General features: G+C 45.4%; 1 long non-coding RNA gene across 1 annotated transcript; it reads right to left on the reverse strand.

The window, feature by feature from the left end:
• Positions 1 to 9051: 9051 nt before the first annotated feature.
• Positions 9052 to 25857, reverse strand: LOC140219989 (uncharacterized). Its single transcript, XR_011896233.1, has 3 exons — positions 25079 to 25857; positions 16557 to 16592; positions 9052 to 9638 (listed from the first exon to the last, which is right to left on the reverse strand). It is a non-coding gene; the product is annotated as an uncharacterized lncRNA (long non-coding RNA).
• Between the last annotated feature and the right edge of the window lie 1016 nt (positions 25858 to 26873).

The raw sequence follows: 26873 nt of genomic DNA on the forward strand, positions 1-26873 counted from the left end.
GCCGGCGCGTGACGTCACGGAGGAAAAGCTGGGCCCCAACTCGCGCGGTCGCGCGCGGCTGCAGCCACCACCTGACTCCCTCCCGAAAATCGAGTGCCGCCAAGCAATACCTCGCCCTCAAAAAAAAAAAGACCGCGCAATATGCAACGCAATCTTGGCTTAACTAAGCTAAGCCTGGACATTTTTTAAACACCATATCCTCTTGAAGTGACGAAGAGGTTATTTTATTTTGAATCCCTTGTTGAGCAGTTCACGGCTTTGTGGGACTCGAGCCGGAATGATTACAATGATAATGCGAAAAAGTGTTAGTTTAGCTGGTTGGTCTGCTCTGCCATCTGCTATGGCGGTCCGCCGTTTGGATGTGCTCTGCGCCGGACCGGACCGCGACGGGCGGTGACGTCGCATCACGTGACCGATCAGCCCGCAGACTTGGGGCGCGATAACGTAACTCTATTCCAAATGAAAAGTGTTCCAAACTCCGGACGTCAAAATGACGCGAGAGTTTCTGCGTATGGGGTCGGGAACCAGCGACGTTTTTCAATCTGCCCAATCAGCAGCCTCCATCGTTGCCGGAAGCATGTTTTGCTTGTTCTTTATTTGCAAAGGGACCGTATAGCAACTGACATTTAGATATAAACGCCTGATAAAAGAACAATTGTATATCGCTGAGAGTAAAATTGTTTTGTAATCTTTTGACGCAAGGCAAGTTGAAGCGCGCTTGAAAGTAAACACAAATATTTTAATTTTTCGAGTCATAGTCACACATGTGCCAATTCCGCATCCAATCCATTTCGCTACGCACACATAAGATGGCGGCTACGTGAAAACAGCTGATCGGTTGTGTGCGCCGCACTTGGTGTATTTTTGCCCGTAACGCTGCCTGATTAGATGAAACCTCGGCGTACGACGTACTTTCGCCCGAGAAGAACCCTGAAAGCTGTGAACATCATGAAGACTGTGAAAGCCTCGTGCTCGGTGAGTAAACACATCATTCTTTCTTGTGCTTAATGACTGAGCAGTAGCATCTGAACATCTGCGGTGTTCGCATGGTGTCCACTTTCGCTTTTATTCGCATAGGATACGGAAGAATCGATGAAGGTTGGAAGGCACGCAACAGATAACTGGTAAGTAAATGTTTTGTATAAACGATCGCAACTGTCTCCGAATGTAGGCCCTCATTTAAATTGAAGGTGGTCTGTAACAGAGGCTCATTTTTTTTTCCTGTGCGACTCACTGCTGCGCAGTGATACATTCACCCGTGCAGGCGGTACAGATACTTCTGCTCGATTTAACTTGCACGAGAAAAGGATTTTTTTGTTGTTGTTATTTAATTGTGTTAAATTTAACGTAACACTTATGGCGTGATAAAATAACAACACATGAAATGACTGTAACCGTTATGTTTTAACGGCATAGCGATATCTGAAACGGTACGATTTGCTGGTATTAATTCGCTGCGGTCCGGCGAAAATTGAGAGCGAAGAAAAAATGACGGCTCCACCGAAAAGCACGCAAGTTTCAGCCGCGCAGGCCACTATATTGGTTGAATTCATCGAGCTTCATCCATACTTGGCGAGAGGCGCCACAAGCCTCTAGCCAAGTATGAGTGCTGCTCAAAAAAAAAAAAAAGCCCTGTGGGAGGGGATTGCCGCGGCGCTGAACGCGATCGGTCCGGCAGTCAAAGTAGCCCGGCGCTGGCGCCTCTATTGGGCCCGGCTATGCTATGACTGCCGGAAGATCGCGGCGCAGGTGGGCGCCGAGAAGAGGTGAGCCCGCGGCTAGCAACATCTTCGGAACGTATAAGCTCACGGTGTTCATGCATTTGCAGGAAGACGGGAGGCGGGAAGCTGGGCGGCCTGGAGGGCCGCGTGCTCGCCGTGCTTGGCCGAACCGGCCCAGCTTCCGCTCCGGTGGCCTTCTTCGCGGATGACGCCGAGGTGCGTATCAATGTTCGTAGCTATGTGTACCGATGTCGGGCAGTTACACCGTGGTGGATATTTTGCCGATGTGTGTGTTTTCTCACAATTCCACACACATGCCAGCACATGATATCCGTACTTTGCAAGAATGGAAATGCTGCCCCACGGCTGTTAAAGCAATGCTGTTAAGAAAAACCTCGTGATGGATTTCATGGATCGTTAATCCGTAAAGCATTAGCAACGAGTTGTCAAAGCTCCAAGTCACTAGTTAGTCACATGCTGGATTAAGAATTGTCCGATTTAAAAACTATAAGTGAAATAGAGGTTGCAACCAGTTGATGGAACTTAATCACATCATGTCCTGTACTTTATTGTTGCAGCAAGACACCTCCAGTGAGGAGGAGCCTGATGCCGAAGTGCCTCTGCCCCACCAGCAGCTGCCCACGTTTCCGTCGGGACGGAGCCGGGGGCAAGTGGCACTGCACGTAAGGCACTTCAGCAGCTATTGCAATACGAACACATCACTCAAAGCAACAAAGCAGTATCTGTTAAGACCTTTTGTACAGAAATTGTGTATTTATATTATTTACGTGGCAAAGAAAAAGTGCCTGCCAAATGTCACTGCAAAATGGAACAATATTATGTTTGACTATTAACACCATTTGTAATGCAGCTTGTGTAGCGTACAAGCTGAAAGTAATATCAGTGTAGTATTTTATGATGGTGTTGTGCCTTTTTGTTTCTGCAAATTTCCTGTTCATTTTGTGAACGGTGTGTCGCTGGAAATATTTTCCTGGGCTTCCCCCTGATAATGAACCAGTAAAATCTCTACGCAGGACGGAACAATTTTTTCTATCCTCTTTACTGATATTATTTTTAAGGACCATCAGCTCGCCAGCAGCCCCGCAGGCCACCCCGCCTACAGCCGCTGGAGGATGCGGCCTGCAGAGCAGCCGCCGAGTATGCGCGGCAGGGGCAGCTCGCTGAGGTAGGAAATGGGGAGGCCGCCAACTTCCACCAGCTGTTGCTGCAGCAAAATAGGCAGGTGCGTACAACTTGGCCGGGTCATTTTTTGAAGAGGTGATTAGTGCACATGGTAATGTATATTACAACCATATTACACACGAGAGGCATCTGTAGACATTTGGCTCATTGGCTCATGCACGTTTATGCATCTCCTTTGAGGTGTTCTTTAACACATAGCAACTTACAAAACATTTCCATGGTTGCATGTATCACCACAGCATGATCATCTTTTGTTTAACAATTCAACTAGTCACCCATACTGTCTTCTGACAGGCAGAGGCAGCTTGGTAGGATTTGCTACGTTTCACATGTTTTTAACATAACAGACCATGTACGTTTGCACGGCCATTTGTCATGTCATATGTAAATGATCTCGCTGCCCTCAAGAGTAACCACGCTGAAACTGCAACACTTGCAAACAGTGCTAATCAAGCATTTACGTTGCATAACCTGTAGCTAACTAAGTGAATTTGTTTCGCAGCATCACCAGCAGCTGGTGGAGGAGCAAAGGGAGACCTGGCAGGTCCTGCAACAGTTGGAAGCAGAGATGCGTGGTTCGCGAGAGGCCACTGGCCTCATCGCAACCACGCTGCGCCAGCTTCTGGCTGCCCTGGCTCACCTCTGCGAGCCGCCTCAGCCATGAGGGACAGTTTTTTTTATTTTTTTCCCCCCATGTCATCCTTTAGTGCTAGTAGGTACAAGTGTTGCCTATCTTTCCGTTCAAATCACCGCTGCAGCATTTGGTGGTGATGCCATACGTCCTCGCAAGCTGTTGTGCCGAGTTGTAGCCAGCCTTGTGTACTGATGTGCAGGTCATGCGTGACCATGGCAGCGAAAACTGATAGTTCTGTGATGTCACTTGAAACACGAATGCATGTTTTTTTTTATGTAGCACTAAAAGATGATATGACTGTTTTCCGTACATTTCTGTCCCTAATCATATTTTTGTTGCAAGATAATTTCTTTTATGTGTATTTTCATTTGCAGTGCAAGTTTGTCCAAGTGAGACGTTATAACTTATATGTAGAATTTTTGCCATATTTTCGTTAGTTGTTGTTCCCTTTTGTTTTGCTGTTACTGATATGTTTCAATGTGCACCGTTCTTCCAAGGAAGATACACTATGCAATCACTTTTACGCCAATTACTACATTGCCTCGCACACATACAGGTGCACTTAACTACAATGCGGTGATAACTGGAAATGAATTTTCATGCCATATGTATGTCATGTTTGCAATGTCAAACCATTCGTGCCTATGCAATGCAAAGTGGCCGAACTGGAATTTTTGTTGACACCAAGCGCCTGTTACTTGTGAAAGTTATTGTGATATTTCGGGTGTCCTTACCTATGATAGCAATACAATCTGGTCCCCATTGTAGTTGAGCCCAGTTTGTGACATACGTAATGGGGCCATCGATGTGGCCACTATTTTGACATTCACTGCCAGGCTGCTCTTGCAGCCGTTACATGAAATACCGTTGAAGTACCAAGCATTTTCTCACTTGTCGTTCCTTAAAACCATGTGATGGCTGTTTTATATTGTGATCTTATTACGGCACTAGCCATCGAAAAGAAACTATTTCGTGCTACAAACATGCCAACTACATAATAGACAAGACATCTTTCTTGCTGTTAAGTTGCTGGATGAAGATAAGTGGTTGTCCGCGAGTTCAAAAAAATCATCATTATGCTCGTGTCATATTTATGCAATTTAACATCTGCCAACGGCCCATTGGTAGTGTACTGGGTCCCATGTAGTTAACATCACACGGCTATTTTGGCGCCATCAAGCCATGCTCTGTGTACTTGTCTGTCATTTGCTTTGATGAAAGATGGCATTGAAGATGGATCACATGGTTTTATTTACAATGCAAATATAAATAAACGATTTTAAACAATGCAAGTGGCACTTGAAATGAATATTTACAATTTGTGTTCTTTCAATTTCAGAACTATTTACATATGTACACTCTCCCAAGGTAGAATAACGCGCTTGACATGCCAGGCGATCGTTTTCGGCATAACTTGGCCTTATGTCAAGGAACTGTGCGGTAGCTCGGTGGCAAAACAGCGCAGGGCCTACAAGGTGCGTGAGAAGAGTAGACATGGTGGAGTGACAAGTGTTGTGCTTGGCAGCAGCCAAAACAGGAAGCGAAGAGACGAAGACCAATATCCTCCCATGCACAGTGCAGATGGCGGTGACAGTGTCGGTGATGACAGAAACAACAGCAGCAGCAAATCATTTGGCAAACCCCAACTGCCCAGAGAAGTGGTTACAACATTCTGCTGATGAACAGAAAGTGTTCTATCCACAGGTACTAAATGAAAGGCTCTCATGTAGTGTCACAGTGGAATGATGCAAGCATCTCCGGTAGTGACAACTCACTGGCAGAGGACACGTGAAAACGCTGGTTATGATTGAGCAGATTCGATAAAAAAACAGCACGCTATCCACTAATTGCACACATTTCTTCACATTGCTTCCTGCTCTCTATTAGGTGTGTAGACAGCAGAAATAAACATCTGCCTGCAGTGTGAGGCAAGTGTTTGTTGCTGCTGTCGGTGCTGCTGTCGACGCAGCCGCCTTCGCACCCTTTGCAGGTAGTGCTGGCGCTGCTGCCGTGTCGTGCCGAACGAGCTAATAACATTACCCCGGGCAGCACAGCCTTTCAAGTACAATATGCGTGCTGCCCTCACTCGGGGAACTCTCTGTGGGGAGGGGTTGCCACTTTCATCGTCACTACTGCTACTGCTGCTGTCATCACTAACATCATCCAACACGCCACCTTCGTCAAGACACAAGTTGTGCAACACTGAACATGCTGCAAGATGTAGGCAGCACGGTCTGGTTCGTAGTGGAGGGTGCGGTACCGCTGAAGGCAGCGGAAGCGGCTCTTCAGAAGGCCAATGCACCGCTCCACTACAGACCGCATGGCAGAATGTGCAGTGTTGTACCTGCCTTCTGCAGTGTGTATGAAAGGGTGGCCTGTGACTAGGGTCAGGAGCCATGGTTCCAGGGGGTAGCCGCTGTCACCTGCAGGATCATAAAACATGGTATGAAATCTGCACAAAGATTTGTATGCGAAGCATGGGTCATGTAAAATGCACCTACTACAGAAAGGCTGCAATAAAGGAATATACAGGCTGAGCACCTGAAGCAGCTGTGATCACAGATTACAATAGCTGGGACATAGTAGCATCCCTATTTGCAGCAAGGCAGCTCTTTGTGTAGTCTTCATTCACAAATGACTATCAGTGTAAAAAAGAATGTGACAACGCGTGCACTGTACACTCACATTAAAAATTAGCTTAAAGTACAGCGCAGGTGTGTTGTCACTTTGTTTCGTGCAGATACCATCGGAAAATGTCTACATTTCGCCTATACTTAATAACCTGACTGTAACATAAGGGGTTCGGGCTTCAATATTCTGTTACGGCGCGAGCACGCTTTGCTGCAAGCTGCCAGAATTGCAACCGTACAAAATTTTCCCGCCGCTCACTGAGGAGGTGTTCGCCGGCCTTGGCAATATGCCCCTCCAGGAACCGACGACGCAACCACGTAGTTCGCAACCACGTAGTGTGACCCCGGTCGCAGAGCGCCGACGGCGAGGATCCGCATGCCTGCGTCGCAGATCTGACGAGAGCGCTCACAGCATAAGCCAGGTGTTGCTATGACGGGCAAATTAGACAAAAATTAAGATACTTACGAACATTGTGTTGAGGGCCTAGTAGCCTTTGCGGCACATGAATGCCGCCTTCTGCTCGCCCTTCGGTGCGATGATGGCTGTAAGGCTGCCGTCCACGCAATCCGATGACGCCGGGAATGGAGCCGCGTCGAAGCAACCCTTCCTTCACGGCCGCCTTCTCCTCCGACGTCCTCGGGAAATAGACCCACTTGTTGCGGGCCCCGGCGTGGACGATTGCCTCCGCCACGCGTCGCACACACTTGCTGACCGCAGGCTGGGTCATGCCGATCGTCTCCTCGCTCCCTACCGAGGCTTGAAAGCTGCCCGTTGCGAAGAATCGCAACGCGCACAGCACTTGTCGCTCCATCGACAGCGCCGTTTTTCTCACGCCTCCGAGTTCCTCCGCCACTTCGTCGCACAGCCACCGCACAGTTTATTTCTTCAGGCGGAAGTGCCACCGAAACAGATCGTCTGGCATGTCAAACGTATCCTCGGCCTCCCTCCTCCCGCGCCCGGGCTGACGAGCCGCCACCGCTGCCAACGCAATCAAGAAGGCCGCCATTGTTTTCTATTCCAAACGGAACGGGGCACTCGCCGGTTATTCCACGAATTTGGCGGGTTTGTTCGGCATAATTTAGCATATTGAGTGCGTAAACGTCACTTTGACGCGGCAGTTTTTGACCATTCCTGACGTCGCTTGACAGGCAAGAAAAATGGGCGCGGCCTCAAAAAACTCGACCAATGAGCGAGCGGTGTCGGCCATTTTGGAATAGAAACAGAACGGAATAGCTTTACGTTATACCGACCTTGGTCCGTCGTGTGGATCGGCCTTAAATGGTATCGCTCGGCGCAGGGGCGCCATAACGTAAAGCTATTCCAAACTTTTCTATTCCAATTCTGCTATCAGCCCTCCGCAATTGGTCAAAAACTTCTTTCGACCACCCCCCACTTCACCTGTCTGTCACGCAACGTCACGAAAACCGCGATACCTCCCCATCTCATATGATGTGTACACACTGATTATGCAGGATTTGACAGAAAAAAGAAAAACAGTTATTTCTGATTCGACCCCTTTTCGCCATTAGCCCTCGGCTATTGGTAAAAAGTTTTCGGGCTGCACCCACTTCACCTGCCTGTCACGCGACATCACAAAACCACACAATCTCACCGCGTCAAAGTGACGTGTACGCGATAAAAATGCATTAATATGCCGAACAAAACTGAATTTTTTTCGGAATAGCCGCAGGCTGCCCCGTTCCGAAAGGAATAAGAGATGGTTGCCGCCGATCGCCGAGACGCTGGCTACTCGCACCTGCCGGAGAGCATGGGTGTATTTGCGTATAATCAAACTTCTCGCGTGACCGTGTAACGTTTTTAAGCACTTTCGGCACGTTTACTAGCTCATTCTGCCAACTCTTCTTTGCTGAGGGTCAGTTTTAGCGTCATTCTTCAGCTTCCGTTGCATGCCGCCGCGATTTTCGACCAGCCACTACAAGCTAAGTAAGGGAAAGCCGGCCAATCGCAGACGCCGGCACCACCCTCTTCATCCGGTTATCGATTTTCAGTGCACTGGCTCTGCCCCAGTGAATCCCTCTCCACTTGAGCGTTCTCCTCGCCTCTTGTCAGCCAATTAGATACGACAAGCCGCTCAGTGTAGGCAATGTTATTCGTTTTACAAGCAAACAAAAGTGACCTCCTATGAACGAGGAGAGCGTTTGATTGGTCTGTTCAGACAACCCTGCGGGTGACCACCCGGTGCTTGCGTCGGTGGTTACGCAAATTTGACGTCAGGAGATTGGAATAGAAACATATTGGAATAGTTTTACGTTATAGGGCCCCAGGACGCACCCACATGTATGGGAAGTTTCTCGAATGTTATCGATGGTTCCATCCGTTGTCTGTTATCAAAACCTTGTGTAAGCTGATTGTATGCACGACGTGAATTGTGAACTACTTTCTGGAATGGACGCGGGCACCAACGATTAGTCTAGAACCTTCGACGAGTCATAGATTAAAACAGACGCAAGACGACCTGGACGATGAACGGCACAACAGATTTTAGATAATCGCCGACTGTGCTCACCGCTATCGTTGTGATTCGAGTGCAACCAGGTTTTCCTCGGAACAAGTTCGCCCAATAAAGCTAGTTGTGTGATTTACAGCTTTTGTTACTGTTTTCGACCGTCACTACAACGTGACAACATTGGGCAGGCATCAACGTGTGGCCGTTTTGCGGCTCTAGCTTTCTTAGCCGTATGGAACGCACACACAATAGATTAAATACGTGTGGAATTATTTTTTATAATAATTCAGGTAATGTTTTCGTAAACTGTAGGAACAAAACTTTATTCAGAAGCATCTCATTTATTATTGAGAACATTGCTCTTTCGTATACAGTTATATTGTGTGGTGGGCAGCTCCTACATCCACGAGCACTTGAAGTGAACTTTCAGTGGTCATAGGGACACCTCAACTCTTACCAGACGGCAGCTTTCTTTTTTCTAACTGTAGCACTACTCGCTGAAGAAAGCAGGCGAAAACCAATTTTCGTGGAGTTTTTATACATTGTCTATGTATTAGCAGACATTTATGGAAAGGTCCTTCCGATTGCATGTTAAAAATTACCTCAAGTGTTTGTCTAGTTATTTGGACACTCATTAGCAGATATATGTTAACTGTTGCTGGGTTGTCATTGCTTCATTTTCCAAGAAAATTCATCATACTGTGTATATCGCCCCTTAACTAGGAAGCCTCAAACGCACAAAATCTTCTTGCACGAAGGGTAATGCCGTTTTCCTGTGAACAAACTGTAATCACCGATGATCTCAGCAGAACACGATAGAGCTGCAGTCTATGCCGAAGTCTTTGCTGACTGCCTCGACCAGTGGCTCCAGTGTATTGTACGCCTCGTCTCCGATGACTGCTGCTGGCAATTTCACGAGGGTGCAGGCCAAGACCTCGGCTTCCTCAGCGGTACAACTTTCCAGCGCAGTCGAAACGAGGCACTGCGAAAACATCACGTGATAGAATTTAATGTAGGCCATTTCTGCTCTGCTTGTTATAGAGAAATCGTTTCAAAGTGAGCAGAAAGTCATATTCATACCAACATTCCGAGACAGCAGCTCTTTTATATAAATAGGACCATCTCTGTATCTCGAATTATTTTCACTTTACAAAACACAAAAGTACAACCAAAGTACGGGTTCGGTGGACAGTGAGACCTGAATTTTAATAAAAAGGCACTGAGCGCTAGAATTGCATTTAAACCTTTTTCTAATATACAATATAATATAATGATATACAAAGGGAAGACTTGGCGACTTAGCTCTTCTGTTTTCACAAAGTGCAGGTATTAGCGATTGTAATATAAATAAATTGTAGAACGAAGGCATTTTCAGCTGTTAATAGGATATCGCCCTAATTAATTGACATTCTTCTGCAATCATCGCATATGATTTACCCGCTAGTATATGGTTTTATTCAATAAACTGGCTATACGGCGTGCAAATCGGCACTGCTGCTTAGCCGTTCTTAGCTTTCTGCTTCTGGGCGTAAGACCGAAGGTAAGATTTGCGGCTGCGGCGAGCGTATTGTGAAGAATGTAGAATTCTAACCCTCTTGTAGTAAAGCAATGAAGGGGGCTAGTTAGAGGACGTTCACGATCTGACCCTCTTGTTTAAGGGTTTCTCGAGCGTGCTCATTATTACACCCTAGGTAGTCAACATCGTTGCCAAGAACATATCAGTGCGTCTGTAATAACCGTGTGTCGCTCTGCAAAGTTAAATGAATGCTAGCGAGAAATAATAATTTCATGAAAACGCTCCAGGAACATTTAGAACGGCAGGTTACCCAACGTGGGCCGTTCGAAGAACGGACATGTTAAAACCAACGACCTTTCGTAACGCCATCATCACGTCTAATGAAAGAGAACAGTGAATTCTTAAACAAACGATATGCTGCCTTTTATTCACAAAGAAGAGCCTAAAATGTGGGTGTACTCTAAAATTTATGACGTAGTACTGGCATACAGAAACTATGGTTCGCTCACGAAATCCGCAAAGAAAAAAAAATGGTTACTTTTGCAATGAAATAATTAAATTTTCTTTTCAAATTAAATGAAGTTAGGGCCTTGACATACCACTGCTGAATTCAAAACTAATTTATTTTTGCTTGAATGTCCCTTATGCAAAGGAATTGACGGAGCACACAAATACGTACTTTATTCTAGCTCACTGACGCGTGTGCCCTAAATAATATATGTGATTTTAGTATACCTGATTGATATAGTTAAATATGTTTACTGGTCAACGTTCCAATACGAAGAAAAATGTCTAATTTCAACCGAGAGACGACTTGAAATCACGGACAACATAGAAACGGTGCCCATAACATGTGATTAGCATACTAAGAAACATTAACTGCCTTAATTGCGTATGGTACTACATGCCAATATCGATGAAAATGCTCAAATACGTTTTATTAGAAGTGCTACTGTGCTTTGGGGATATAATTATGGTCCCTCGTTTTTGTGTTTGTCGGGTTGGTAATGGTGGCTATAACGAATTGGTAATGCTGGCTTTGACCACCTTCTGGACACAGAAGCCGTTATATAAAGAAACGAAATTGCTGACACGAACTTTATAAAGACTCAAAATTTAAGTGATCAATTTCTACTTTAATTGAACTTCCAACTTTATTTAGCATTTTCCTTTTTACAGCTAAAGAAAATGCAAGGGCAGGAACAAAAAGCTGCACAATCGCAGCTTGACGGTGTTCCTGTCCCCCGTCTTTGTCGAACAGTTGCAGCATATTCACAAGAATTTCGTGTGACGAATGCTTGTTGGCCGACATTCGTTACACTTATAAAAAATGATATAGGAACAAATAATAGACTCGTTTTCCGCGATTCCTTGTTTACTTCGTATTTGGCTTTTTTAGAGGAAAACAAAAGCAGTAATAGCGCAAATCGACCTGTTTAGCAAGAAGTGGCATATGCTTTCTTGTCTTGAATCTAAATGTTATTTGCATACGTTGAACATTTCAGTGTTCGTCCTAGACCTGTTGGCTGTTTTGCATGAACCTTAGTAGCGAAAATTGCCGCCTGAACGCTGCTAGAAGTAATTCTTTCTTGCGGTGCTTTTTTCCTTCATATGGGCGCGAGACAGCCAATTTCAAGGTTCTATCACATTCCTTCGTTAGTGTGCAACGCAAAATAGTCTCATGGGAAAAAATACAGCCTTTGAACGAAAGGATTGTGCGATGCGTGTGGGTCGCCATGTGTGTGGGGTTACCTACTTCTTCTTTCTTTTGTTTCTGTTGAACTAGCAGTTAGTTGGTTATTCTCGCGTATGCACCCAGCCATCAGCGTCGGGGTCTGCACGTACACGAATGTGGAAAATGGCGATTACTTGTGGCTGTTGGATAAAAGAAGATGAGTTCTGTGGGCCGCACCAGCAACGGCTGACACTTGAATAACGGCCACAAGGGCGGTTGAAGAAAACGCGAAAGAAATATCAAAGAAAAATTACATTGGGCAGAAAAAGGTAAACAGCCAATAATTAGTTGTTATACAATATTTACAACAGCGAGCGACAAGTGAGATTTCTGCGGAACTTTTCACTATACGTGTAGGGATAACTGAATCACGAGTGCATGCAGTCAGCTGGCACAACAGGTCATATTTGCGCGCCTACGAGCCATTTTGCCCATAGAGTGAATTGCAACAACCTTGCACATTTGTTCACGCTTGTTGACATTGCTGTAATGAACACACAACTTGCCGTTGCCTCCTTGAACCTCCCAGCCGCAAACGCTGGCGTCTATCCAGATATAATGGTCGCTTTTCCCACAAGGAATGTCACGTGTCGCTCGCAGAGCATCGTTTATTGCTTTTGTAACACCTGCACTTTTTTCTTACTCTACAAAAGTGTGTAACTCAGGGGAGACATTGTGTTTAATATATATTTATAAAGGATGATCGGGGTGCAAAAATTAGAATTAGTGCCTTCTACAGAGAACGAATGACCCTGAGTATAAGTGCACATATGGAAACATAAAATTTTTTTTCTGATATAAAAATATGTGATTATCATCAACAAAATATTGACAATAGCTTGTTCTTAGGGAGAAAATTCTACAATGTAGAGAACACAGCAAGCATTATAATTCGATTTTATTTTATTCTTACGGATTACTGCATCGTGAGAGAAATTTTGACAGCGCTACAATGTTAATCTTAGCGTTATTAGTTAACATACACATAAGCAATAAAGAAATATTAAATATTGCACGCAACAGCAACATGACGGCGTGCTGCGTTTGCGCAAATTCACTGATTCTGCATGAGCAGCGCATATATTTCCCTCACTGCTTTAGGATTTTTTTGTCGTGTTTCTGTATTTAAGCCTTAGCTTCTAAAACAGGCTCTTATTGCGGATGCGGCGATCTTTCTAAGATTAACTTCATTACGTGGTGAACACATCGTCGTGGTGCGCGGCAGCGCAGCCCCGCGGAGTCTCCAAAGTGCAGTGATGAACGACGTCACCCTCGCTGTATTTATGCAGCAAAAACTATACAAATGTGGCCCAGCGCCTAAGGTTGCACAGTATTTAGCACGCTCTCTTCTTAACTGTAATTCGCAAAGGCCGTGAATTAAAATTCTAGTGGAAGTGGTTGGAAGGGTTGTCTTTTACTTTTGCGAATTAAAAGTGGAGACTGCTGTCTGAAGATTACGACATGGTATCAACGACTCGATGACGATACCTGCCGGTCTAATGGGCAGAGGGCACCGGGAACTCGGAACTCTTTGGAGGTGCTAATTATTCCGACAGTATTGCCAATAGCCAAACAATCAACTGTAGCCTTATGTCAATGACCCTGGATTTCCTCGTACAGAAAAGTCATGATGGTTTGTGTGATAGCGCAGCACGTCATGCCGCATGTGTACTGGGCGGGTTAACTGCCATGATCCATGTGACGTCACATAGCGATATATATATATACGCCGGCACTGAATAAACTGATTCCATTCCCGGTTTGGCTGCGTGATGAAGTTATAACAACTGGCGACGAGGGTCTTGCATACCCACGTAAGCGACGGCCTTGGGCATGCACGGGTGGACAGGCACGAACGGAAGCAAGCGAGTGGAGTTGTCGCCCAGCTTCAAGGCGCTGCACGTGCTCCCGGAGTACGGCACCGCCCACCGAACACCCCTGCTGAGGAAGTACTCGGCCACAAGGAACGACAACGGGGCTTGGAGCTGGCAGCACGTCCAAGCAAGGAAACGCCTAACTGATGAGTAACGGATATATGTACTTCTGTCGAAATACCGCCACAGGGAAAGATGTCCGAGTTCGACCCGGAAACGCAAAACTTCGAGTCGTACTTAGGGCGTTTTGAACATTTCTTAATGGCTAATGATATCGTCGACGCAAAGCGCCTTCCCGTCTTTTTGACAGTAGGAACAGAGGCTTACGAAGTACTGAGAAGTCTTGTTGTGCCGGCAGCCCCGGGAGAAAAGTCGTACGCTGAAGTTAAACGCCTCCTGAAGGAGCACTACAGCCCCAGGAGTTCCGTAATAGCAGAACGATGCAAGTTCAACCGGCGCGTACAACAGGTGGGCGAAAGCGTGGAAGGGTTCATCGTGGAACCTAAACATTTAGTCAGGAAGTGTGACTACGGTGACTTTTTGCAAGACGCCCTCCGAGATAGGCTGGTTGCTGGCATACGGAACGAAGAGACCCAGCGTGCTCTGTTTGCTGAACGAGAGCTGACATTTGATGGCGCTTGCAAAATCGCCCTGGATAGAGAACTAGCGGCGCGAGACACTGAACAACTGCGGTCAAGAGAACGAGAGGCACCCGTGCTAGTCGTGAAACGTCGACCACACCAGTATCAGAGACCAGCTAATCCTAAGCATGTCAAAGCCCGCAAGAACGGAAAATGCGCAAGATGCGGCAGGGGACACTCGTCGGAAGAATGTTGGTACAAAAACTTTATTTGTCGCAAGTGTTCGGCTGTAGGTCATTTGAAAAGCATGTGCCCAGTTGCTAGAGCGAAGCCAAAAAACATGCATGCGCTCGAGTGTTCTGACGAGGACTCGGAGCAGGAACTGTACCATGTCATTAACGCCAACCAATCATCTTATGAAGTGAGTGTGGAAATAGAAGGGCGTAAACTGAATATGCAAATTGACACGGGAGCGGCTGTCACAATTGTCCCGGAGCAAGTGTACCTGTCCGAATTTCCACACGTAAAATGTGAACCATGCAAAATGTCGCTTCGCACGTATACTGGGGAGCAAATACAGCTAAAAGGGCAGTGTGACGTGGTGGTTAAGTACAACAATCAGTGCATGACTCTACCAGTGATTGTTGTAAAAGACAACGGGAGGGAGTTGCCTGTCCTAATGGGGCGAAATTGGTTAGAACGTTTGAAGCTTGACTGGCTAGAAATTGGCCAGATTGCAGTTGAAGACAGAGTTGCGGTGCTAAAACAGAAGTACCCTTCCGTGTTCTCTAAAAAGCTGGGGACAATACAAAACCTTGAAACAAAGATTGTTGTGAAACCGGGTACAGTTCCTGTATTTTGCCGCGCTATACCAGTTCCGTTGGCGTTGCAGCAAAGAGCTGAGCGGCAGCTGCGAGAACACGTGGAAACGAGCATGCTGCGTCCTGTAATGCGAAGTGACTGGGCTACCCCACTTGTCACAGTTGTGAAGGAAAACGGCAGTGTCCGGTTATGCGGGGATTACAAGGCTACAGTAAACCCCTCTCTCAAAACAGATCATTACCCCCTACCCAGACCAGAGGACTTGTACACTGCCTCAGCAGGAGGAAAGGTGTTCAGTGTACTAGACCTTTCTTCGGTGTACCAGCAGCTGCCACTCACTCCGGAGTCACGAGCATTTTTGACAGTAAACACTAGTCTTGGGTTGTTCGAATTTCAGCGCCTTCCTTACGGGGTGGCAAGTGCACCCGCTATCTTTCAGGCAATGATGGACGAGGTACTTCATGGCATCCCAAACGTAGGCTGTTATATTGACGACATTATCGTCACAGGGACAGATATCGGCGACTGCCAGGAGACACTAGAACGTGTCTTGCAACGCCTCAGTGAATACAACATCACGCTTAACGGGGATAAATGCCCTTTTTTTCCGAAAACCGGTTACATATTTGGGTCACACAGTGACTGAGCAAGGCATTTACCCTACCGACACAAAGAAGAGCGCTATCTTACAAGCTCCCGAGCCCAGTACAGTTACAGAGCTTAAGGCGTACTTGCGAATGTGGAACTTTTACTCAAAGTTTCTCAAGAACGCTTCGACAGTAGCAGAGCGGCTTTATCGGCTACGTAGAAAAGAACAAAAATGGTCGTGGACAAAGGAGTGCAGCACCGCGTTTAAAGATACGAAGCACTTGCTAACAAGCAGCAAGGTGCTCGCATTCTATGACGTCAAGAAACCGCTCGCAATGCTTTGCGATGCATCGTCATATGGCTTAGGACACGTTATCTTTCACGAGACGGCTGAAGGTGAACAAACGCCAATTGCTTTTGCTTCGCGTACACTGTCGGAAGCAGAAAAAAAAATACGCGCAGTGCGAACGCGAGGCCCTGGCTTTGATCTTTGGCCTAAAGATATTTCATCGGTACCTGTACGGCCGAGAATTCACTATATATACAGACCACCAGCCACTGCTCGGGATACTAGGGCCCGATAAGCGTATCCCGACTATTGCTGCCGCGCGTATGCAACGCTGGGCTTTAACCCTCGCAGCTTACAGGTATGCTGAAAGTACGGTCAACATGAAGAATCACAACGCAAGCAATGAACAGTGCAAGTTGCCCTTTGCTCTAGAGTGTCCCAACATTGGGACTGGCTTACTTATCAGTTCAAGTTTTTTTTTTTTTTTACACTTACCGCTATTACTCTGATGAGGCCAGTAAGCGCTTGTTCCTGTTAATAAACACAAAGATACTATTCAGACATGAAGAAAAGATGCATTTCATCGTACGTAAACCGTAATATTTTTTCTATTTTTTTTTCACTATTAAAACAAACTTTCTGCAGATACTAATTGCAAAGCAGAGTTTCAGTGTAGGCGCCAGCTGGTTATTCATGATTTTTGGAAGTTATCGCAAGACAACACGAAGCGGTTCATGTTGTCCCTTTCTTTAAGACTCGTGTTTTCTTCGAGTAACTTCCCAAAATCACTACTTTCAATATCGAACTGCTTGAAAGCAGTATTGTACGCTTCCAAAAGAAATTTCACCAGTTGCTGTCTGATCTAGGTTTTTGTCTTTATACTGAGAAATGCTGCGGGACCACTCTCAATGTTTACTGCAGGAACTACTGAGCTCTAGTGCAAGCTCTGGGATCGTTCAGACGTCCGTGGTCACCTGGCCTTGCCGGAAAACTGTTTAGTCTGGACTGTATGTAAATAATTACATTGGATGGTCTACTGTGGTATAAAGTTTGTAAACAGGGATGAAGTGCCTCAGACAGGCTGGCCAACGTTTCGATAGGAGGACCTATCTTCGTCTAAGGCGGCCTCGTCATCCTCGGCGTGTAAGTTTTAAAGGGTTAGTGCAGTGACGTCACGTGCGGGTGTTGTCGCTGGCGGCTGGTTTTAAAGAGAGAGATTACAAGAGGAAACAAGCGCTGTCGTCCGACGTCTGTGAGCTTCATTCTCAAGACGAGGGGACAAGAGCGTGAGTGTGGGCACGCGGGGAGAAAAGAAAAGAAATAGAAGCAGAAAAAAAGGAAAAAAAGAGAAAAAAAAGGGGGGGGGGAAAGCCAGGGCGGCACCAAGACAGACAAAAAAGGGGGGAGTGAAAGAAGAAGAAAGAGAAAAGTGAAATCTTTAGGAAATACGGGGGCTTGGGAGCGTGTTGGGGATGCGAAAGGTTAGGAGGTATTCAGGGGGAGTCATTGGCGGCATGTTTTTGAGGCATTAAAACGGCCGGTCAAGCGGTCAGCGCGCGAGTAACACAAAAGACAAAAAAAAGAGAAAGGAGAAAACCCAGACACACACACACACACAAAAAAAAAACATGAGTTGAAAGTGACTTGAGTAGCATAGTAGTAATACGTCGAGTAATTTTGAAATAGTTAAGGTGGCGACGAGGAGTCTGCGGTGCAATGTATGGGGTGACTGAAAGGCAGCGGCATGGTCTTTCAAGGGGCACTGCCCCACGCGGCTTAACGTAGGTGTCGTTACGGCGGCATCCAGAGATGGCGATACTCTGGGTTGAGGCGCCGAAAAAGGCATATTGACTTCGGAGTGTGTTGTCGAGGGGATTTCAAGAAAAAAAAATTAAAAAAAAGGGGGGCAGGGCAGGGAGAGGGGGAGGGGGGCCGATACCGGTATAACAAACAGGAGGGTGACGCGCGCAGAAGGGTGCAAGTGTACATGGAAGAAGGGGATCGTACAGTTGGTATAGACGTAAAAACCTGAAAGAGTACATTAAATTGAGTAGTAGGCAGGAAAAATTTCTTTCCGAAATGGAAGAGTAGGTGAGGTTAAGAATTAAAGATGGCTGGTGGCCTAATGTGTTTTGTGTATTGGTTGATGATATGAGAGTTTCAGATTTAAGTTACAGCTTTTAAAGATTCTAAGTTGCCGCGTGCCAAATTAATTCCTGTCGGGTGTAGGCAATTAAACTTGTGTATGAGGTATGATTCCGTATACTTCCTTTCGCGAGGGGAACGGAAATTTGTTTGTAGTATATAGAAACTTGCTTTGTCAAACATATGTCCATGTTCATTAAAGTGGCTGGCTACTGCTTTGGGTAAATTGTGTTTTGTGTTTACAAACTTTATACACCTGTTTACAAACTTTATACCACAGTGTGCTATTCCATCTGTCAGCCCCTTTCTTGTTTTTGGACTTCCATGACAGCTGACGATGACGGAACAGGGTAAGTTCCCCTTGTTATCCTTTGCCCATGTAGCAGTCCTTGGAGACAGCCAGTACAGATACCTGAAGGAACATTTTCCACCAGGCCCACACGCGCCATACATAAAACACCTTAGTGGGGCACAAACATCAGATATTCTACCGCTAGTATGTGATACGCCAATTGACACCACACACTTTATTATCAATGTAGGCACAAACAACATAAGAACACAAAGCGCCGCGGACACGATAGAGTCCATGAGCGACGTAATAAGAACCATTCAAGCCGCTCGCCCAAACGCACATATAACTATAACGACTGTCGCTCCCCGCCTACAAAACAAACACCGCCCACTAATCTACCAAACTAATGCACTCATGAAGCACAATGAGGAGATTAACAAGCTAAACTCACTAATTTTCAACTTAGAAAATGTCCATAAGAATGTTGACACCATGCACCACGCAGAAATACACGAAGCACCACACGAACACCTAGCTTGGGACGGCTTCCACTTGAACCGCAGTGGAATAGAGCTAGTTTCCCGACACATCAAGTCCTTTATTAAGGACAAGTACAGAAAAACACTTTTAAATTCCACCTCAAATACCACCTCCACCAACTCTGCGGAGCGTGCAACCGCGAACAACACAACTGCGACAGTCACTTCGAGAACACAGGGAATACAGACAGTGGAATGTGAAGCAAGCCACTGCACAAGTGAAACAATCAACACAAGAACAGTTGGAACACAGACAGCGGAATGTGAAAAGAACCAGAAGGCACACACACCACCAAAAATGACATCAACCACCGTGCAAACAGACACAATGGCAACAGACAACAGAAAACCCACCACCGAAGTCTACACACAGACCCCCACACGCCTGCCTGCACACACACAAACTCAGAGACCGAGATCGAATTAAGCCAGGCATACGATAATAAACCGGCCGAACAGAAAAACACCCCACGCAAATCTGCCCGCAAGAAGACAAGTAAATGACAGACATCGCAAATCAATAACTCTTCAATGCCACGAAGCACCGAATTCCTACAGGCTAGAAAACTTACCAAAAAACATGTGAGCTACACCTCCCATCTGAAAACCTACACAAGCTGCACAGAGAAAAATATAATTCCTAAAGGCCTAACACTCAAGGCTGTACCAGCTCTAGGAACACTCCCACCACACCATCGCGCAAACTGGCAAACAACATTACATAATGCCTCACTTTCACTTTTGAATATCCTCAAAGAACACTGCGAAGAGCAAATCGAAACTTTTAACCACAGAATTAGGAACATAACCCAGACACCAGATGTGAAGAGAGATTTAGAACATTACGGCGAAAAACAATCTAGAAAATTGGTTCAAAAACAAAGGAAAAAAGCAAATTTTAATCAAAAAACAACCTTCCAGCCAAACAGCCACCACACCCAGACAAGAGGGACCTCGAGCTTGGAAGTACCAGACAGGAAGGAAATTTCCACAGAACTAAACCGCTCCAATGTTATAGACATTTCTAAAACATTAAGTCAAAAAGAAATAGCCGTACTCAGCAAGGGCTTAAACTTTTGCCCCACTAACAGCACAATAAATGAATTCGAGCTTCACAAGGACCTCTCAGAATTCTCCCGACGAATGCGTATCCGACACTTTTTTGCAGACGCACCAGACACCGGGACGACACCGCTTAGAGCCCAATCCACTTGGACTCCCGAACCAGAACAAGCCATAGAACTTGACATATAACTTAAAACTATCACTAAAGAAATTATAAGCCAATCCAAGACATCTAAGCGACCTAAAAACATAACTGCGTCGGAGAGTCATATCATTTCAAATCTGAGCTGCCGGAATGACATTGTTATTAAGGAAGCAGATAAGGGTGGAAGTATAGTTATTTGGCCAATAGCAAAATACGAGCACGAGGCTTACAGACAACTAAACGACCCAGAACATTACCGCAAACTAGATAACGATCCGACATTGTCCTACACAGTGACAATTACCAACAGGCTGAAATCACTTTTGGCTGATGAAGTGATAACACCATCAGAATACAAATTTCTTAAACCAAGCAACAAAACTGCCGGACGTTTTTACCTCCTTCCGAAAATTCATAAAATTCCATCCGCTGAACTATACACTGCTATTATCCCAGGCCGTCCGATAGTATCAAACAACAACACCCCGACAGAGAGCATCTCCACATTCCTTAACCACTACCTTGGTGACTTGCCAAAAGCACTTCCGTCATTTGTACAAGATACGCCCCACCTGCTGAGAATTATAGAAGACATTAATACTAAAGGCACACTACCCCACAACACGATTCTCGCAACACTAGACGTCACGGCGCTGTACACCAACATTCCAATCCCTGATGGTTTATCTTCGATAAAACAAACGCTGTCTAAACACAGTGCACAACACTCTACTGAAGTCTACCTGTCTCTCCTTGAATTAGTTCTCACACATAACTACTTCGAATTTGAAGAGAGTTACTACCTACAGATACATGGTACAAGCATGGGTACGCCTTTTGCACCAACCTACGCGAACATATTTATGGGGATTCTAGAAACAGATTTCCTATCGCGCTGCACTACCAAGCCCCACACATACCTACGATACATAGACGACATACTCATAATCTGGGGACATGGTCAAGACAGTCTAGATAAATATGTAGCCTTTCTAAATTCTGTTCACCCAACAATAAAATTCACATCAGAATCCTCAACTGAGCGCATAAACTTTCTGGACACAACAATATAGATTGACAATGGTGAACTAAAGACAACGCTGTATAGAAAACCTTTCGACCAACAACAGCACCTAGAATATACCAGGCACCATCCCAGACATTGCAAACAAGGCATCTTTAAAGGCCAAGCCACACGACTACGTCACATTTGCGTTGAAAACCAAGACTACATAGATAGACTCGATCACCTTAAAGAAACGCTATCAAACAGGAACCACCCAAACAGTGACCTTCAAACAGCTTACATCGCTGCAACCAAACTTGATCGAGCCGAGGTCCTCAAGCCCCGCCCGAGGATCACGAGAACAACAACGCCTCTTCTTACTACTAAATTCTCCAACGCACTCCCAAACGTGAATAACATCCTAAGTAAATACTACCTGATTCTCACCAGCAACCAGAAACTTAAGAAGATTTTTCCCGACCCTCCCAGAGTGGCCTACAGTCGCAACACTAATTTTAAAGATGTTCTTGTGCACGCCAAACTACAGAAAAAGAAGAAGTTGGGAACCAATCCCTGTGGCCGCCCCAGGTGCTCTACATGCAAACACATTCAATCTACTACTACAGTAAAAAGTACAGCGTCGAATTACACACACAAGGTAACTTCGCCTTTCACCTTCACATCAAGCAACGTAGTCTACTGTCTAGAATGCGCCGCTTGTAGCAAACAATACATAGGTGAGACTGGACAACAAATTAATACAAGACTCAATGGTCACCGCGCGGACACAAAACACAATTTACCCAAAGCAGTAGCCAGCCACTTTAATGAACATGGACATATGTTTGACAAAGCAAGGCTCTATATACTACAAACAAATTTCCGTTCCCCTCGCGAAAGGAAGTATACGGAATCATACCTCATACACAAGTTTAATTGCCTACACCCGACAGGAATTAATTTGGCACGCGGCAACTTAGAATCTTTAAAAGCTGTAACCTAAATCTGAAACTCTCATATCATCAACCAATACACAAAACACATTAGGCCACCAGCCATCTTTAATTCTTAACCTCACCTACTCTTCCATTTCGGAAAAAAATTTTTTCCTGCCTACTACTCAATTTAATGTACTCTTTCAGGTTTTTACGTCTATACCAACTGTACGATCCCCTTCTTCCATGTACACTTGCCCCCTTCTGCGCGCGTCACCCTCCTGTTTGTTATACCGGTTTCGGCCCCCCTCCCCCTCTCCTTTCCCCCCCCCTTTTTTTAAAATTTTTTTTTCTTCAAATCCCCTCGACAACACACTCCGAAGTCAATATGCCTTTTTCGGCGCCTCAACCCAGAGTATCGCCATCTCTGGATGCCGCCGTAACGACACCTACGTTAAGCGCGTGGGGCAGTGCCCCTTGAAAGACCATGCCGCTGCCTTTCAGTCACCCCATATATTGCACCGCAGACTCCTCGTCGCCACCTTAACTATTTCAAAATTACTCGACGTATTACTACTATGCTACTCAAGTCACTTTCAACTCATGTTTTTTTTGTGTGTGTGTCTTGGTTTTCTCCTTGCTCTTTTTTTTTGTCTTTTGTGTTACTCGCGCGCTGACCGCTTGACCGGCCGTTTTAATGCCTCAAAAACATGCCGCCAACGACTCCCCCGGAATACCTCCTAACCTTTCGCATCCCCAACACGCTCCCAAGCCCCCGTATTTCTTAAAGATTTCACTTTTCTCTTTCTTCTTCTTTCACTCCCCCCTTTTTTGTCTGGCTTGGTGCCGCCCTGGCTTCCCCCCCTTCTTTTATTTCTCTCTTTTTTCTTTTTTTTCGTTTTTTTCTGCTTCTATTTCTTTTCTTTTCTCCCCGCGTGCCCACTCTCACGCTCTTGTCGCCTCGTCTTGAGAATGAAGCTCACAGACGTCGGACGACAGCGCTTGTTTCCTCTTGTAATCTCTCTCTTTAAAACCAGCCGCCAGCGACAACACCCGCACGTGACGTCACTGCACTAACCCTTTAAAACTAATACGCCGAGGATGACGAGGCCGCCTTTGACGAAGATAGGTCCTCCTATCGAAACGTTGGCCAGCCTGTCTGAGGCACTTCATCCCTGTTTACAAACTTTATACCACAGTGTGCTATTCCATCTGTCAGCCCCTTTCTTGTTATTGGATGGTCTAGTTCGTTGCTGGATTCTTGATTGTCGTCATCATCTCCAACTAAAACGGAGCACAAAGAAGGCAAGAACGCAACTAACGCTGAACTACAACTACAGTTTCCGATGCCTTTCTCATCTCCTTGTGTCCAGTTTTTTATGCGAAGCTATCTTTAACTATTCCCCGTGGTTTGTCGTTCCTTGTTTCCTCGCTGGATGTATGTGTAGATATGTATACACCACTTAGACCATATGGGCATGTGCTGACTGCGGTCGTTCGAGCAGACAAGTTGGGCCACTGGGTATTTGCCCTATTGGGCAACATGCTGCTGAATGATGTATGGCCTAGTAGACAGCTTCGGCCACTGGGTATCCTTAACTCGCTATGCAGCCGAACGGACAGCATCGGCACTGGACGTGTTCCTTTCTTAGTCCATCACCCATTGTGAATTTGCAACTGTTACAAAAGTAGTATGAAGCCTGATATGTAGTTACATAAGTGTTGTTCGTCTATGTGTATGGTGCCTCACAAGAACATTCTTTCCTCCGCAAGCATCATACCTCGCCTTTGCTGTCGCAGCGCAGCCAACAGACTGCAGATGACGAGGCCGTGCTTAAGCCATCTGCTATTGCACATGGATAGACACCTTGCTAACTCAAAGAGCATGGACGTCATTCAGATTCCAACATTGCGTTGGAACTGCGTCTTTATTCTTTTTAATGCTGGTAACCTGAATCAAGTTAACCTCGCCTCTTTAATGTAACCGTTTTTTTTTGCTCCCCTAAAGCTCAGCACGAAATTACTCGAATCCACAATCCATATGCTCCTGAACACCGCAAGAACACGAGTGTGGCCAACTGTCTTAGGAGTCAATAAAATGCATGGGCTGCACGCTCTGCCTGTCGACAAATGCAATGTCCAGCGTTTAGTTTGCTAGTCTGCACGCTCGGCCTATCTTAGAATGTACAGTTTGAATCACCTAAGGCCTAAAAAAATGTCATGGCGCTTCTTGCTGCGTACTATAAAGGCTGCATGTATGAAGCACGATTCGATTAGTTAAGTACTCTCGGCAGATGCAAGAATTATATCGCATATGGACTAGTGGAAGCCTACGACATAATAAACTAAATCTCTAGCAGCGTCCACGATACTTTTCTTCTGCTATAGCGGCGGCAGATGAGATTGTTCGACAGCTGTCTTTCTCAAGCATTGTTATTAGCGTGCGCATGCGTGTTTTTATTTATTCGTGGGTATGTTACCCCCAATAACTGAGTTCTAATTGCCGCCACTGTAGGCACGTACGTGTTTTCTTTTCGTGCGCGTCTTATTTGCCGCCAATATGTCCTTTCGCAAATACTTACACCAAGAAGCAGTTGTTCTGAAGCACTAATGTATAGAGTGAACCGCGCTCGTGCAACTCTAACTTCCGAAATTAGTGTCTCGGGGTGCTGCATGGGGCATGCGAGGATAATGTTTCAGGTAAGAGAACGTTGCACGCACATAATCATGCTTAATAGCAGGAGCTCATTTATTGGCCGGATACTAAAATGTGGCAATGAAGTCGCAGCGGTATTGTCTGTCAACTGAAAAGCATATTTTTCAACAGTCATTGTTGAAACCTGTACAGGCGCTTTTGTTTTAGGTTGATAAGAAATACACTACTTACAGTCACCGGCTTTTTCTTTTTGCAAGTCTCTAGGTGGTCACCAAAGCACTGTAAAGAAGAAATATGGACACATTCAATTACAAAGAAAAATGATATGCGGGCAGTTCAAAATATTGTGCCTCGAAGAATCAGTTATGATGGCTGACTAAATGCAGAAGACAAAACAAATTTCAACTTCGAATTTATTTTTTGTAGTATATGCTCCGATCATATTTCAGGAAAAAAAATATATTCTAGGGTTTCGTACGTGCCAAAAACTCGATATGATGATAAGACACCCCGTAGTGAGGGACTCTGGAATAATTTTGACTACATGGAGTTTTTTTGTTTGTTTAACATGCACCCCATACCTAGTGCGCCGACGTTTTTGGATGTCAGCCCCAGCGAAATGCGGCCGCAATGGCCAGGATTTGATCCGTTGCCCTGGCTCTTAATAGCGCACCGCTATAGCCACTACGTAACCACGGCGTGTATTCCGCACCAAAAGCTGCCTGGACCCCTTCGATGGCCCAAGATGCCTTTGTACATTACTGCTCCAGAATTCTTTTTTGCTTTTAAAGGCCACAGAGAAGCAGGCGCAGTAACAAAGCAAGTCAATTCACAGTCTAAAAATACACCAGACCGGTTCTGGTGCTTTTTATCGTTCACACCACAGCCGGTTTTAGGACACGGGTCAGGTGTGCCTGGTGTGCCCGTCCTTGTGTATACGGTGAACCCGGTCTGTTGTGCTTGGTGCACCTGACCCGGAGCTCTTGGTATGTTCGACGTGTTTGAGGGGCTTGCTTGGTGCTTTCTGTATCCTGGTGTGTTATCAATGGGACCATGCTGGTACCTTCTGGGTACCAAAGTACCTTCTGGGTTTGCAAAATTTTACCATGCATCAGATATCTGTATATCACATATAGTTTCATGATATATAACAATCTGATACATGCTAAAATTTTTCGAACACACCAGAAGGTACCAGCATGGTCCCTAACATTTAACGATGTATAGATATATCATGCGTTTCACGCCGTAGAATGCACATTTACAATGGTAAACAATAAGTTTACATTTATTCTGTAGATGACAAGTTGCTGTAATATCAGAGGTGAAAGAGCAGTGAAAATATTTTATTTCGTACATTAAATGAAAACGGATTTTGCTTTGAAGATATAAGCACAATGTAACTTAAGTTCAATAAATTTCGTTGCATGCACACTGTTTCCCTGGCAACTAAGTAATTTGTCAAGGCAAAATGCTATATATGAGCTGCGTAGCTTTTTATTTCTAACTAAATGGTATCTTAGCTTGATGCCCAGGGAGAGAGAGAATAAACTTTATACAGAAGAGCACGCAAGTGTAGAATGCTCATCGACTCTGCAGTGGCTGGTCCCTTAAGCCCAGCGGTCTCAGCTGCCCTTTTCAGTCGGTTGACCAGGTTGAGCTTGCTCGTCGAGCCGGTGCTGGACAGCGCTGCCTCTCATTGCCGTGTGGCAATGAAACTTGGAAGCCTTGTGGAAGCCACCACCTGTTCACGGCCAGTTGCACCCTCTGATGCTTCCCAGACACATAGCACAACCTAAAAAAAGAAACAAGTAATTCTATGCATCACTACAATTTCTTGATGACATCAATAAAATGTTTCGATTTAATAAGCTTGCCCCATTACCAGTTTTATGTCATTAAGTACTAGTAACAAAACGAAGTCTGTCTAACTCTGCGATAAATGTAACCGGAAAGTGCAGGTACGTCCAGTGGCATAAGTGAAGGCGCTACCCAGAAAATTATATGGCTTACCTTGTGTGAAAGT

This window comes from Dermacentor andersoni, chromosome 8 (assembly GCF_023375885.2).
Source record: "Dermacentor andersoni chromosome 8, qqDerAnde1_hic_scaffold, whole genome shotgun sequence".
Classification (NCBI taxonomy): Eukaryota; Metazoa; Arthropoda; class Arachnida; order Ixodida; family Ixodidae; genus Dermacentor; species Dermacentor andersoni.